Source organism: Panthera tigris, chromosome B2, assembly GCF_018350195.1.
Source record: "Panthera tigris isolate Pti1 chromosome B2, P.tigris_Pti1_mat1.1, whole genome shotgun sequence".
Taxonomy (NCBI): domain Eukaryota; kingdom Metazoa; phylum Chordata; class Mammalia; order Carnivora; family Felidae; genus Panthera; species Panthera tigris.
In genome coordinates this window covers 134,157,926-134,173,251 of record NC_056664.1, presented here as the reverse complement: position 1 = coordinate 134,173,251, position 15,326 = coordinate 134,157,926, and the positions used below count along the sequence as shown (strand labels likewise).

The following is a 15,326-nucleotide window of genomic DNA, read 5'->3' as shown; positions in this document are numbered from 1 at the left end:
GCAGGGGAGGGGCAGAGAGAGAGGGAGAGAGAATCCCAAGCAGGCTGCACACTGTCAGGGAGGAGGACCCCGACGCGGGACTGTATCTCACAAACTGTGAGATCCTGACCTGAGGAGAAACCAAGAGTCAGATGCTTAACTGACAGAGCCACCCAAACACCCCGATGCTAAAGAGTTTTAGAAAAGCCAGCCTGACTCAGCACAGATTCCTTGGGGGAGGAGAGGGGTAGGCGCACCTGTCAAGGGCATTACTCCCACTTGGTGGGAGCAGCATGGTGGCTCCATGTGAGGCACCACCGGGAGGGGAACTCCATCCAGGAGCTAAGAGGAGAGGGTCCAGGGTTTAAGCCCAGGGAGAGGAGTGGGATCACAGCATACACAGCCTTCGGGAGGACCTCGCCCCAGCCCCACAAGGGATTGCCACCTAGCTGGCACTGTAACTCAGTTTTTAAAAGGCCATTCTACCATCCTCCCAAGCCGGCTGCTTCGGAATGGAGAACATGGTAAGACCAGTGGATTCCAGGAGCGTGGGCCCATTGCCACATTTTGTCTCCTGTGAAGTGAGTTCCTTGATCAGAAGCAAGAGCGCATGGAACGCAGTGAGAGTGGATAAGGAAGTATACAAGTCCATGGACGGCAGTTTTGGCAAAAGCACACCATGCAAAGAAGGCAAATCGATATCCACGGTGTAAGTATCTATTTCAAAAACGAGAATGCTGCACCTTTCCATGATGGAAGTGTTCCAGTGGGATCCGCATGCCAGCTGGCTCATCACCCTGAGGAAGGGAGCCATGTCACGGCTCAGTGTTAGTCTCTGCTGCTGGCAGATTGGGCACTCAGCAGTGGGCACAGCCAGGTCAGCCTTGGGGAATGCCCAGCGCATAACATCCATTCCTCCCACCGTAGCTGTTTTGTTCATGAGCCCGCTGGGCAATGCGGGGTGCCTGGGGAGACAGGCTGACTGATATTCACAGAATGGGTCATCCCAGCCATTTGATTAAAATCCTCCTGTCCTTTGGGATGAGCACTGGGTGTTGTGTGTAAGCGACGAACCACGGGAGTCTACCCCAAAAACCAAGAACACACTTTTTTTTTCAATATATGAAATTTATTGTCAAATTGGTTTCCATACAACACCCAGTGCTCATCCCAACAGGTGCCCTGCTCAATACCCATCACCCACCCTCCCCTTGCTCCCACCCCCCATCAACCCTCAGTTTGTTCTCAGTTTTTAAGAGTCTCTTATGCTTTGGCCCAAGAGCACACTTTACACACACTGTATGTTAGCCAATTTGACAGTAAATGATATTAAAAATAATAAAATAAAAATAAAATCCTCCTGTTCTGAGGTCACCCTTTGGTGAGCATTCACATGACACCCAAATACCCTTGTGTTTTCAGAGAATTCTCTCCACATACCTCTCCCCCAAATCTCTTTGTCACCAAGTTTCCAATTGGATTTTCCAATCCCTGGCCATCCAGCCAAACCATTGGCCACAGCCCAAAAATTGGTATATAATTGCATATCTGTCCATTTCTCCTTCCAGGCAAAGTGTACAACCTGGTATAGTGCCTCAAGTTCTGCCCACTAAGAAAATTTCCTTTACCCATTATCCTTCAGGAATATTCCAGAGAAGGGCTGTGATGCTGAAGCTGTGACCTTCAGGGGGCACCTGCATATCTCACATAACCATCTGAAAACCAGGCCCACGTCTTCTCTTCCTCTGTCCACTGACAGTAGGGAACTTTCCATGAGACCTTCGGCGCAGGCTGGGAGAGAGAAGGCAGTGTGGCAGGAGTGGGGACCATGGGCTTTCAGGCAACTTCTTCGCATAACTTCTGTGTGCCTTCAGGGCCTGGTCAGGCCAGATCATGCACGTCCCACTTCTATGTGATTATGGAAAGCTGCTGCGTGTGCCCAACTTTATGGCTTGTTGGGTCAGAAAACACCAAACTGATAATGGGCAGTTCAGGTCACATGGTGATTTGGTGGCCTATGATCACTGTTCAAGCCCCCATTAAGGCCCAGCACAGGCCAAGATTTGTTTTTCAAAAGGAGGGCAGTTATCTGTAGGTAAGGGCAGGGTCCTGCTCCAAATCCTAAAGGCCTACACTGTGACCTACCTATAGAGGCTGCCAAAGGCTCCAAATATCATCCTTAATTGAAATAAGATGTGCATTGTATCAGGGCCAATATCCCATAGTGTTTGTAATCTGTTACCTTTGGGAGAAACTAGAAAAAGGATACCTGGGACTCCTCTATATTATTTCCAATAACTGTATGAATTTATACACATAATTTATAGTTATATCAAAATTTTATTTTTTTTTAAATTTTTTTGATGTTTATTTATTATTGAGAGACAGACACAGAGTGTGAGCAGGGGAGGGGTAGAGAGAGGGGGAGACACAGAACCTGAAGCAGGCTCCAGGCTCTGACCTGTCAGCACAGAGCCCAACACAGGCCTCGAACCCACAAACTGTGAGATCATGACCTGAGCCGAAGTCGGTTGCCTAACCAACTGAGCCACCCAGGTGCCCCTACTATATCAAAATTTTTAAAAAATTCATTTAAAAACTGTTAATCTAAAGGAAACATGCTCCAATGTGAAAAGTGGAAAAAAAAAAAAGTCATCCTTATCTGCCATTGATACTTCAGGCACCATGAAATCCCTCGGAATGTACACCTGATGGGCAAGCAGCTTGTACACAACGTTGGGTCTGTCCCAGAGTATTTTCTTATTCTGCACCCCACTAAAAACTAATAATAACTACCTCTTTTGTGCTGTGTTGGGGTGTAAGGAGAGAAAATATATGTTATGAAATGCAAAAATGGATGGATGGATGGATAGATGGATAGATGGATTATTGTTGGGATGATTTGTGGATTCTTCTCTGTGCAGCATCTATGATTCCAGACATCTCCCACCTATCCTCCTGATACCTTTCTTCTCTATGAGATCTTCTTCCACAATAACTCAAGATCCAGGCATCCTGATCTTATTCAGGATTCTCAGATCATGGATGCCCCTAAGCTCTTTAGTATGTGATCATCTCTTTCTCCAGAAATCACTTTCCCCATTTTCCCACCTAGTTAAATGTTATTTCTCCCCAGGATGCACCTCTCATGAAGTCTTCACTACCCTCTTGGAGAGAATCAAGCATGCCTTCCTTTGTGTCTTAAAGTCTTTGACCAGAGTAGTTTTACAAGTTGTACTGTCTGTCTCCCTCAGCAGATATATCAGTTCCTTTAGGTTTTTGAGAACAAAGGACATCCTCCTAATACAAAGGAAATGTATGGCACAAAAACAGACACATAGACCAATGGAATAGAATAGAAACCCCAGAACTAGACCCACAAAAGTATGGCCAACTAATCTTTGACAAAGCAGGAAAGAATATCCAATGGATAAAAGACAGTCTCTTTAACAAATGGTGCTGGGAGAACTGGACACAACATGCAGAAGGATGAAACTAGACCACTTTCTTACACCATTCACAAAAACAAACTCAAAATGGATGAAGGACCTGAATGTGAGACAGGAAATCATCAAAACCCTAGAGGAGAAAACGGGAAAAAACCTCTCTGACCTCAGCCGCAGCAATTTCTTACTTGACACATCCCCAAAGGCAAGGGAATTAAAAGCAAAAATGAACTATTGGGACCTCATGAAGATAAAAAGCTTCTGCAAAGCAAAGGAAACAATCAACAAAACTAAAAGGCAACCAACGGAATGGGAAAAGATATTTGCAAATGACATATCAGACAAAGGGCTAATATCCAAAATCTATAAAGAGCTCACCAAACTCCACACCTGAAAAACAAATAATCCAGTGAAGAAATGGGCAGAAAACATGAATAGACACTTCTCTAAAGAAGACATCCAGATGGCCAACAGGCACATGAAAAGATGCTCAACGTCGCCCCTCATCAGGGAAATACAAATCAAAACCACACTCAGATATCACCTCACGCCAGTCAGAGTAGCTAAAATGAACAAATCAGGAGACTATAGATGCTGGAGAGGATGTGGAGAAACGGGAACTCTCTTGCACTGTTGGTGGGAATGCAAACTGGTGCAGCCACTCTGGAAACCAGTGTGGAGGTTCCTCAAAAAATTAAAAATAGAGCTACCCTATGACCCAGCTATAGCACTGCGAGGAATTTACCCAAGGGATACAGGAGTGCTGATGCATAGGGGCACTTGTACCCCAGTGTTTATAGCAGCACTCTCAACAATAGCCAAATTATGGAAAGAGCCTAAATGTCCATCAACTGACAAACGGATAAAGAAATTGTGGTTTATATACACAATGGAATACTACGTGGCAATGAGAAAGAATGAAATATGGCCCTTTGTAGCAACATGGATGGAATTGGAGAATGTTATATTAAGTGAAATAAGTCATACAGAGAAAGACAGATACCATATGTTTTCACTCTTATGTGGATCCTGAGAAACTTAACAGAAATCTATGGGGGAGGGGAAGAAGAAAAAAAGAGGTTAGAAAGGGAGATAGCCAAAGCATAAGAGACTCTTAAAAAACTGAGAACAAACTGAGGGTTGATGGGGAGTGGGAGGGAGGGGAGGGTGAGTGATGGGTATTGAGGAGGGCACCTGTTGGGATGAGCACTGGGTTTTGTATGGAAACTAATTTGACAATAAATTTCTTATTAAAAATTTTTTTTAATTTAAAAAATTAAAAATAAAAAAATACAAAGGAAATATATTTGTTTGGGGTGTTTTGTTTTGGAACAAAATACAGGGCCAGATACATTGGTTGTTGTGAGGAGAAGCTCAGGAATTCTGAGGAGATTGAATTGTGGTATTCTCTAACTCTGAAGATGGGAGAAGGTCTCAGGTGTGCAGAGACTGGAAAGAGCCCAACCCCAAGCAGAGTTTCCCTAGGCCCTTCAACAGACACTGTTTCTCGACTGAAGACCTGAGGATGATGGGAAGAACAGACCTCAAGTCATGTCAATAATAATCGAAACAACTGGAAGCCATTGCTTCACCTCCTCTTTCTCTCCTGACCACGGGGAGTTGTCTCTCATCCCACTGGGGGGTCCTGGTAATTGCCAGCTCTTAGAGTGACTAAGGCACTCTCTATTGATCCCCTATGTGATCCTACTAGTTCAGGGTACATGGAAAAAAAATTTCCTTATATTTTCCTCAATCCCAATCCCACTCCAAATGACTCCTGTTTTAGGCATTCCTTCTGGATTCTGAGTCCTGCTCCTGCTGTGTCCTGCCCCCCTCTGACCACAGGGCCAGATCCACAAAGACAAGGATGATCCCAGTAAAGGAATGGTGGAGGCTGGCCCACAAAATGCCTCCTGGCATTCATGCTCCCATGTAAGCTCCTCTCACGCTCAACAGGGATGACATTGCAACTTTCAGGATATAATGGAAATACTAAAACATGACTTCCAAGTCCAGATCACAGAAGACATTGAAGTGTCCACCATTCTCATTTGGTTCTCTCACTCTAGGGAAAGCCAGCTCTCATGTCTTAAGGACACTCAAGTAGTTCTATGGAGAATTCCTTGTGATGAGAAGCTGAGACCTCCTGCCAACAGTCGTAGGAGTGATCCAGCTTGGAAGCAGATGCTACCGCCCCAGTCGAACCCTCTGATCATTGCAACTCCAGTTAGCATTTGGACTGCAGCCTTATGGGGGACCCTGAGCCAGAACCTGATAGCTATCGTGTTCCTGAATTCTTGACCCACAGAAACTATGTAAGATAATACATCATTATTGGAATTCTAAGCCACTAAATTTGAGGGAAGTCTGTCAAGTCACAACAGGCGATTATACCAGATTTGTGTACCTGGAAGTGTGACAAAACACGCAGGTGGCTTTGGAAGTGGGCAACAGGTGGAAGCTGGGAGGACACTGAGATAAGAGTCAGGGAAAGCCTGCAGAACTTTGAGGAAACCGTCAGAGGAGCCTCATGGCATCTGAGGAAGCCGCCAGTAAAGTCTCCAAGGAAAAGTAGAGGACCAAGACTCTTCTCTCCCACTCAGACCCAAAGTTGCCCAAGACATGAGGATTCTGAGGAAAGAGCAGGAACTCTTACATAGCTTGTTAGTTATAGATCAAGAGGACACTCAGTAAGGAAGGATGGTGGGGTGGAGGGGATGGGGGTGGGGGACTCAGGAGAAGGGAGAGGTGGTTAGGGCCATGGACTGTAGACCTGAAAGACATACAGTGAATGCTTTTGTCGAATCCCTCACAGCAGGCTACCCTCAGATGCTACCCTCAGCACCCACTACCTCTCAAATAAGTCAATACACGAGTTCCTCACACATTCACTGAACATCTCGGATGTGTCACTCTTCTCCTAGAGAGTCAAGGCAAACAAGCATGTGCCCTTTCCGAAGAGAACTAATCAACCCGGTGTGAGAGCCATATAGATGTATACCTGCCTAGAACACAGAATGGTATTCTGGTATTCGGGCAGCAGCCCGAACTTTTAGAACATAGGAGAGAGGAAACGAATTCCATCAGAAATGGCTGGGAAGACTTGATGGAAGATGACATTATCTGGGCCCTGAAGCAATTTGACCGCTGGTTCAGATAGAAAAAGATCATCTGGACAAAGGGACGGGCAGGAGTCAGTACAAAGGTGCACACCAGTGTGAAAGCCAGCGAGCAGGCTGCACTCGAAGGCCTGGCTATGGAGCAAATGTGCTCATGTACCGTCCTCCATTGGCTTACCTTCCCCTTCCTCAGCGGAGGACGGAAGCCTGGCCTCATTCTACACAATGTCCCTTCCATAATCGTAGAAGCCAGCAAGAGGGGATCGTGTCTACACAGAAACACTGTGAAGATCAAATTGGAAAGGCTCAGGAAACTTGAAGGCAATATTCCAGCATTAATTACTATTTTATTATGATGACTCTGTTGTAGTTAATTGTTGATATTAACGATTGATGATAACCTGCTCATCGTAAGTTTCCCTGATTCCTTTTGGTCCCGTTGTTGGTCCTCAGAAGTTGGTCCTCAGAACAAGTCTGCCTCCAGCTCTCTAAAAACCAAAGTTCTTACCCTGCCTCAAAAGCACTAAGGAAGCTACAGTGTATGGCATTTTATCCATCGCGGGCAGAAGAACCCAGCACCCCAAAATGGCGCACTCCAAATATACTTCTCAGGGCTAAGAAGCAGCCTTCTCCCTTGACCCTCCAAGCCATTTGAAGATCTAACCTCTATAACTCTACAATTCCTCCTGTGCAGGAAACTAAGATTGGACTCATTGTTTCCCTAACTTTGTTCTCAAAGATATTTGACTTCTAGTCCCCTGCTACTCTCTGCTCTGGACCTGAAATAAACAGGTGCCTAGATCTTAGCTCTCGAAGTAAGAAAAAAAAAAGTAAGGCGCTGGTATCCACCCATTATCTGGCTTCCACTCTTTCTTGGTTCTAACAACTCAGGTTTGTGGCTAGACTCTGGACCTTGCATAATTCACACCTTGTTTCCCCAAGATTCCCTGTACATAGGTATAGTCATCTAACCAGGCTCTCATCAAAGACCTAAAACAAAGTATTGTGAGAAATCCTCCCAAAAGACATCTGATGTAAGTCCTTTCCCCCTTCCTTTCTCTCCTTCTGGCTGCCTAGAATATAGACAAGATGTCTCAAGCTCAGGTAGCCATCTGGGAATGTGGCATGAAAAGCAAGGTGAGGGGCGCCTGGGTGGATAGTCGGTGAAGCATCCAACTCGTGACTTTGCCTCAGCTCATGCTCCCGTGGTTCATGGGATCAAGCCCTGCATCGGGCTCTGTGTGCTGGCCAGGCAGAGCCTGCTTGGGATTCTCTGTCTTCCTCTCTCTCTGCCCCTCCCCTGCTCATGCTCTATCTCTCTCTCCTAATTAATTACTAATTAAAAAGAAAAACAAACTGAAGCTAATGGGACAAGACAAAAGGAGTCTTAGATCCTCAACTCCATGATGAATAATCAGAGCCCAGGGCAACCTCCACACTCCTACGTGAAAGTGAAATAAACTCCGTTCTTCATCCCTCACTATTGTCTCATGCCCAAATCCAACCCTATACAACATGTAATTCCCTCCTGTGATTTTTGCACACTTGGTTGCTATGTTCTGGCTGAGTTCCAGAGCCACAGTTCCTAGAGTTCTCCAAAATTGAGATGGGAACCTGGTCAATATACCTTACCCTGAAAACATTTTGGAGATGACAGTTCTGAACAGGACTAACGCTAATAAAAATGGGAGAGCAATGAAAGTCTGTTTTGATTCCTGATCCCCTTTACCAGACCAGAGCTCTCCCTCCTATAGCACTTATGTTGGGGGAAGGGGTGTGGCTCCAATAGTGGCCATTTAGTGAGAAACTTAGTGGCCATTTATTCTCTTAGCGAGAATAGAAACCAGTATGTCTTCACTTCTGTTAGGGGTAACTGAATTTAAAACCTTAATGTTTAAATGCTAATACTAAAGACTTTATACATTCCGTTAAAGGAAATTCGGCAACATTCATTGGATAAATATTAATACCTACATGTTAGAAAATGATCTAGGAAGTGAAGATTTTTTTTTTAAATTTTTTTAACGTTTATTTATTTTTGAGACAGAGAGAGACAGAGCATGAATGCGGGAGGGTCAGAGACAGAGAGGGAGACACAGAATCTGAAACAGGCTCCAGTCTCTGCACTGTCAGCACAGAGCCCGACGCGGGGCTCGAATTCACGGAGGTGAGATCATGACCTGAGCCAAAGTCGGACGCTTAACCGACTGAGCCACCCAGGCGCCCCAAGGAAGTGAAGATTTTTCATGAGGATGAGAGAGACAGGCCCTGCTCTTCAGAAGTTCAAGATGTCATGGGGAAACTGAGTGCAGATTCAAAGGCAGACCAGAATTTTAGTTACTGAGATGCATGCTGAAACATTCAGGGCAAATTTTGTAATATCTGCCACTCTGAAATGCATCAGAAATAGGGTACATTGATGAAAGAAGGGAAGGATGGGCAGGCAGATAATATGTGATAAAGCATGTTTAGCGAACTGTTAACTGTAGAATCTTAGGGGGTCAGTATATTGGGGTTCACTATAAAATTCTATCTATTTTTCTGTACGTTTAAAAATTATCTTGGGGCACCTGGGTGGCTCAGTCGGTTAAGCGTCCGACTTCGGCTCAGGTCATGATCTCAGAGTTTGTGAGTTTGAGCCCCCCGTTGGGCTCTGTGCTGACAGCTCAGAGCCTGGAGCCTGTTTCGGATTCTGTGTCTCCCTCTCTCTCTGACCCTCCCCCGTTCATGCTCTGTCTCTGTCTCTCAAAAATGAATAAACATTAATAAAAAATTATCTTATAAACATTGGGGGGAAGCACACACAGTATACTACTAAAATTACTCTGGCATCGACATAATACAATTCCCTTAGAGCTCTGAAGGAACAAGGTAATTTCTGCTAAATAAAAGCACAGTCATGCGCAACAAACATGATAGCTTTCAGAAGGACGACATGGTTTTGAAATGTAGAAACTTATCATGGATGTTAACAGGAGAGATAACCCATGTACATCTATACATACCCATCATCAAAGCAAAAATTGTACTAGACAGCATTGAACAGGCAAGGAAGACTTCATTGAAGGCTACTGTAATAGAGGAGGGAGGCCAGAACTCAGCCTGAACTCCACTCCACTGAAACAAAGGACCGGGCATTTTAAGAGGTAGGAGAAGTAGTGGAAAGTATTGGAGGTTGATCAACAGGATGTGTTATTTCCTGAGCTTGCAAATGTTTTTGTCTGTAATTAGACCATCTATGTTTGTTAATTAGCTCCCATCAAAGTCAGTCTCTGTAATGGACAGAGTCTATGACAAAGTCATAGGTTGAAGCCCTAACCCCCAGGGTAAGGGTATTTGGAGACAGGGCCTTTAAGGAGGTACTTAAGAATGAATGAGGTCTTAAGAGTGGGGCCCCAATCCAATAGGTCTGGTGTCTTATATGAAGGGTAAGGGAAATCAGAAGTGGGTGCCCACAGAGAAAGGCCCCTGTGAGGACACAGCAAGAAGGCAGCCATGAGGGAGACCAGGAGAGAGGTCTCAGGAGGACCAAACTTGCCAGCACCTTGATCATGGACTTCCAACCTCCAAAACTATGAGAAATACTTCTGTCGTTGAAGCCTCCCCATCTCCTTTAATGTTTACATTTCAAAGAGATCGCTCCCAGGGCCCTGAGAATGACCATCCATGCCCTATAAATAGAAAGAACTTACAATTACAAATTTCTTTTAAAAAGTATTCTAAGAAAAGGGATGTTAGGAGCTAATGTTAAGATTAGTCTAGCTGGGAACTAGAACATTAAGGCCATTTTGGTCATGGTCATGACTGAACTGAGAACTTAAAATATACACAAGAGTGGAGCTCCTGGCTGACTCAGTCGGAAGAACATGCAACTCTTGATCCTAGGGTGGTGAGTTTGAGCCCTGTGTGGGTGCAGAGATTACTCAAATAAGTAAAACTTTAAACAAAAAATACACAACATGGCGACCGCACATAAGGAGGTAAAAATTTTCTTCAGCCAAGATAAAAGGAAATCAAGTGAGTTAGTCCCAAGCCAGTCTCCAGAATGTCAACAAAGACTAGCAAATGACGATGATGATGATGATGTTAATGGATGAGTTTATTTGTATGACATTTGCATGATGAAAAAATGTGGGTTGACATTTAGTCTCTATGTGAATATCTTGTTCCCCAACAAGCTTTCTGCCCATGGTTTTAGCATCTACTGATGATCCAGGACTGGCACCCTTTTCATCAATTCTAGAAAAGGGACATTTAACGAACATGCGTGTATTTAATAAATATCTACTAGGAACGGTGGCAGGGCTGGGAACTGGGCAGGCAGGGAGACAGCGGCTGCCCTTACTGACCATCTAATCTCCTCCCACAGCGTGACCCCACGATCTCTGTGTCAACTATGGCTCCTCCTGAACCATGGATCACAGGAACTGCCTCAGTGAGTACTTCCACAAAGCTCCCATCGAGGATGCATAGCCAGAACCTGTTTTAAATGCGTATGTATTCATTACATAGAATGGCTTCGTTGCATACTAGGGTTTCTTCCAATTAATTAGATTGACAAAACCAGGTAGAAAGGGAATCAGTCTCTTTAAGAAATTATTTTCAAAGTGTTAAGTGCAGACCATAGGAAATTCTATGCAACTGTTAAAAAAGACGAAGTAGACATGTGTGGGACAGGGAAGGATGTCCATGATTCACTAAGTGAACCAAAGTGCCGAACAGCAGGACAGCTCTCTTGGCAAATACTTACACAAAAAACACAGTTTGCTGGGATCTGCGTCGAACTGGGGAAAGACACTTGGAGAGTGAGAGTCGAAGAGAACAGTGGGTGAGCAGGGATGAACTTTCTTTGTGTTCCAGTTGACTACTCAGTGAGCATGTACTTTCTTAGCAATTAAGAACTCTGGAGAGAAAGGCTAAGGGCCCTTGCATCCTGCAGGCCAACAGAGAAAATACAATCCTGGAGGACCAAACTGCCCAGAAACATTTCAACACCCTACATGTGACCACTCTGGGTGGGGGGGGCCCTCTCCCATCTGGAGCCTTAAATTCCCTGTCCCTGGTGACACCAGGTAAGTCCAAACAAGCCGTGCTAATCTAAAACTAGGTTAGTCGCAAGCCCAAAATCCCCTCTTTGCCTCCTGCTTCTCCTGCCGCTGGGGGTCCCACCTCCCCCCCCAAGAGAGAAGCAGGACCTGGTAAACCAGGAGGGAGCGATAACTTCAGACCTGGCTTTGCACACTGAGTCCCTCTGACCCCTAGATGATGACGTTCTTGCTATTGCTTTGGCTTGCAGGCATTGCTGTGGGTGCTTCTTTGAAGGCACGATTTCTTTTCTCGCATTGGACATATCATGGTTCGGCTGTGCTGTGTCCTGTCCTGTCCTGGAGGGAAAGTTTCGGTCTTGGCGCAGGAAGACAGACAAGTACTCTTCATCCTTTTGTAAATCCTGTGACCCAGATGCTTCGGACTTTGCCTCTTTCCTTGTTCAGGTGTGTCTGTCTGTCTGTCTTCCACATGTGTTCTAGTGGGGCTTATGGATTAACGGGGAGGTGACCAGGGAAGCTGTTCCTCCCCAGCTCCTGGAAAGCCCCGCCCACTCTCTACCTTGGACTCTTATCACCCCAAGGAGGGAATCCTTCCTCACCAAGCTCCCCCACACTCTCTGGACATCCTGGAAAACAGAGGCTTGATTTAGGGCCCCTGCTTGTCATCTTCCCACCCTTCACCCGTTCCGTCGCGAAGTCCTGCCTTCTTTGCAAGAGGCCTCTGACCTGGCCGTGCCCAGTACTCATGTACCACGTTCCCAGGATGTTTTGCCTGTTCATTTTCTGCTAAGCTGTCAGCCAGATGGACCATAAGCCCCTGGCGGGCAGGAGCCACCTTGTACTTGCCCTGCACCTAGCCCCATGCTCTGCACACAGTACTGCTCCCCAAAAACGTTTGTCAAAGGAATTCATCTGGTAACAGTGCACACACTCAATGGTCTATAGAATTTGCCATTATTCCTGAACCCCAGACAGTTGGAGGGGAGATCGGGTCGAGGATTCAGGAGCTAAGGATGCGGGAACAAAGAAGGGAGCTTCCTCCCTCTCACAGTCCAGCCCTTCAGAGCCTTCCTTGTGCTGTCATGGAGACCCGGGAGTTAAAAGGACCATTTCTCCCCATCCAGCCCCCAGCTGATTCTGTCTCACGTGCTCACTCTCTTTGCTACGACTCCACTCATGACGCAGTCCAGACCTGGACAACCTTGTTTAACGTTTATGCTCCCCTTCTTATCTTTCTCCTTGGACTTAATGTCTTGAAGGAACAAGATTGTCCTATAGAATTTTCATGGTTTGGACTTGGCTGAATGCATCCCCATGCCTGTTTCTATCGTTTTGCTGACAATGTTTTCTATCAACCAGCTGTTCAATTCAGAGGCCTGATCAGTTTGAGGTTCACTTTTGAATTTGCAAAACTACTTCTTAGTTGGTGTTGAAAATAAGTACCCTATTACGTTACATTAAAGATTGGGCTGGACCTTCAGGTGGGATGTAGGACACATGGGAGCCTGGAGGCCTGGGAACAAAAAATGAGGAGACCGCTGTGCCGGGGTGGCTCAGTCGGTTAAGCATCCAACTTAGGCTCAGGTCATGATCTCGCAGTTCGTGGGTTCGAGCCCCGCGTCGGGCTCTGTGCTCCAGCTCCAGGAGCCTGGAGCCTGCTTCAGATTCGTGTCTCCCCCTCTCTCTCTGCCCGTCCCCCACTCACGCTCTGTCTCTCTCATTCTCTCAAAAATAAATGAACGTTAAAAAAAATTTTTTTTTTTTAAGATTATGAGGAGTTTTCAGCTGCTTGGGGACAGACAGCATCCACTTCAAAGACTTTGCGGTGCTGTCGAGAAACACGAAGTTCAGGACCATCCTCTGTGTGGAATAAGAAATTTACTCAAGAACGTGTTTACAAAATAAGCTTTAACCTCGTCTTATTGATAGTTTTACCTCCCTACGCCTTTCAGATCAGAACTGGTGCTTTCTACCTCTTTCCGGATCACTGTGCCAACTGAAACAAAGAATCAGAATTGCCCTAAAGATGTGAAATATTTTCAAGATTTGGCAAATGAATAACATTTGGATGCAATTTCTATTTTAGGGAGCTCCGACTGAACAAAACGTGTATTTTACATCGTTGCCCAAACTACTTCTCTAGAATGAAAAAAACAAACAAAAAAAAAACTCAATGAGCTGAATTGACCGAAGAATTTGAAGGGCCCAAATCACGAAGCCACACAGCTTCTCGCTTTTGAAGTATTAGAGGAAATGTGGAATGTTAGTTGTTACCAGAACACGAGATACAATGAAACAGAATTTCAGCCGTCAAATCCATCTGACTTGGGTCCTCTGAGAAGCAGAAACCAAGACGGGATTAATGTGCAGGCATTTCGATGGGGGAAGCCCCTGTGAGAAAAGAGGCAGCAGCACCCTGGGGAGGCTGCGGTTCAGACCCCAAGTGAAGGAGAGAGGGGCGGGAGTTTGGGTGGCGGTATCCTGACTGCTATCCAGTCAAGGGAAAGTACCACAAGGCCTCAGGGAAGTCTTTAAGTAAAAGTAAAAAGGTAAAAAAGTCCTTACATAAAAGTAAAAGAGAGGAGTCCCATGTCCCCCAGGAAGGACCTGCCTTAGTATCCCTTCAGGCTCAGTCACTGCCTGGGACCAGCCTTGACACATCCATAGCAATGGACCTCAGAGCACGGCCTGGGGCCTGTGACCAAGTGAGCACCTGTAGGCGAAGACCCGAGGGTCATATTCTCGTGCCACCACAGCATAAGCCAGATAAACCCTCAGCTTGGAAAAGGATGATTTTTTTAAAATATTAGTATGATAGGAGAGAAAAAAATAGTTTTCTCCCTACCCTTCTAAGTTCTTGGCCCAGACTCCAGTAAGAAGACAGATTAACAAGAGAAAAAGAAATATAAGTTTATTAATATGTATACCTTGTGTACACATGGGAGAGGCCCAGGGAAAAAGAGTAACTCCCAAGGCAGTTTAGAATTGCCTTAAATACCATCTTAATAGGGAAAGGGGTTGGCGTCTGGGTGGCTCAATCAGCTCCAACTTCGGCTCAGGTCATGATCCCACAATTCATGAGTTCGAGCCCTGCATCAGGCTCTGTGCTGACAGCCTGGAGCCTGGAGCCTGCTTTGGATTCTGTGTCTCCCTCTCTCCCTCTCTGCCCCTCCCCCATTCATGCTCTCTCTGTCTCTCAAAAATAAACATTAAAAAAAATTTTTAATTAAAAAAAAATAGAGAAAGGGGGGCGTGGATGTAGGTCTTGCAGGGGAGAGTGGGTACATGATATTTAGGAAAGATGAATGGGCCCTGAGAAGAACAGAAGGGAAGTGTGAGAGTCTGTGACCAAGTTTGGACGTGGTGTTGACTTTGAGTTTCCTCTGCAATGAGAAGAGTCCATCCTTCCTATGATCCCACTACACAGATGAAGAAATCAAAGGGCAAAGACTTGTCAAGTGCACATCAAATCAGCAGCCAGATCTGGCTACGCTAAGCTCTTCCAGGGGAACGCCTGTGAGAAAACTAACCCCTTTGGATGCCACTGGATCTTTCCACCAAGATACCCTTCAGGCCCCTGCAGTGACGTGTCTCCCACTTGCGTTATTGGCCTGGACAAGAACAAAGAGACCCCTGTGAGTAGGCTGTGTGTCCCTACTGAACCGTACTTTTTCCACAGTAGGAGTTTCTGATGGGGGCTGACCTGGACTGGGAGCTTCTCGAACTCCAGATGC

The 15,326-nt window shown here is 45.6% G+C and overlaps 1 long non-coding RNA gene across 1 annotated transcript; it reads left to right on the top strand.

The window, feature by feature from the left end:
* The first annotated feature begins 11 nt into the window (after positions 1-11).
* Positions 12-14,639, top strand: LOC122238776. Its single transcript, XR_006217940.1, has 4 exons — positions 12-688; positions 10,914-10,979; positions 11,841-12,036; positions 13,360-14,639. It is a non-coding gene; the product is annotated as an uncharacterized LOC122238776 (long non-coding RNA).
* Positions 14,640-15,326: the final 687 nt, after the last annotated feature.